A 1,147-nucleotide genomic window follows, 5' to 3' on the forward strand; every position below is an offset into this window, starting at 1 on the left:
ATGAAAAGAAATGAAGACAGCCTAAGAGACCTCTGGGCCAACATTAAATGCAACAACATTCGCATTATAGGAGTCCCAGAAGGAGAAGAGAGAGAGAAAGGACCTGAGAAAATATTTCAAGAGATTACAGTTGAAAACTTCCCTAACATGGGAAAGGAAATACCCACCCAAGTACAGGAAGCGCAGAGTCCCAGGCAGGATAAACCCAAGGAGAAACACATGGAGACACATAGTAATCAAATTGGCAAAAATTAAAGACAAAGAAAAATTATTGAAAGCAGCAAGGGAAAAACGACAAATAACATACAAGGGAACTCCCATAAGGTTAACAGCTGATTTCTCAGCAGAAACTCTACAAGCCAGAAGGGAGTGGCATGATACATTTAAAGTGATGAAAGGGAAGAATCTACAACCAAGATTACTCTACCCAGCAAGGATCTCATTCAGACTCTATGGAGAAATCAAAAGCTTTACAGACAAGCAAAAGCTGAGAGAATTCAGCACCACCAAACCAGCTCTACAACAAATGCTAAAGGAACTTCTCTAAGTGGGAAGCACAAGAGAAGAAAAGGATCTACAAAAATAAACCCAAAACAATTAAGAAAATGGTCATAGGTACATACATATTGAAAATTACCTTAAACGTGAATGGATTAAATGCTCCAACCAAAAGACACAGGCTTGCTGAATGGATACAAAAACAAGACCCATATATATACTGTCTACAAGAGACCCACTTCAGACCTAGGGACACATACAGACTGAAAGTAAGGGGATGGAAAAAGATATTCCATGCAAATGGAAATCAAAAGAAAGCCAGAGTAGCAATACTCGTATAAGATAAAATAGACTTTAAGAATGTTACAAGAGACAAGGAAGGACACTACATAATGATCAAGGGCTCAATCCAAGAAGAAGATATAACAATTATAACTATATATGCACCCAACATAGGAGCACCTCAATACATAAGGCAACTGCTAACAGCTATAAAAGAGGAAATCGACAGTAATACAATAATAGTGGGGTAATTTAATACCTCACTTACACCAATGGACAGATCATCCAAACAGAAAATTAATAAGGAAACACAAGCTTTAAACGACACAATAGACCAGGTAGATTTAATTGATATTTATAGGATATT

The 1,147-nt window shown here is 37.1% G+C and overlaps 1 protein-coding gene across 1 annotated transcript in view; it reads right to left on the bottom strand.

The window, feature by feature from the left end:
• The window catches only part of FUCA1 (alpha-L-fucosidase 1), a 19,890-nt gene that overhangs the window by 11,512 nt on the left and 7,231 nt on the right, over positions 1-1,147 (bottom strand). The gene's annotated exons all lie outside the window — the stretch shown is intronic.

Source organism: Neophocaena asiaeorientalis, unplaced genomic scaffold (genome assembly GCF_003031525.2).
Source record: "Neophocaena asiaeorientalis asiaeorientalis breed wild unplaced genomic scaffold, Neophocaena_asiaeorientalis_V1.1 scaffold79, whole genome shotgun sequence".
Taxonomy (NCBI): Eukaryota; Metazoa; Chordata; class Mammalia; order Artiodactyla; family Phocoenidae; genus Neophocaena; species Neophocaena asiaeorientalis.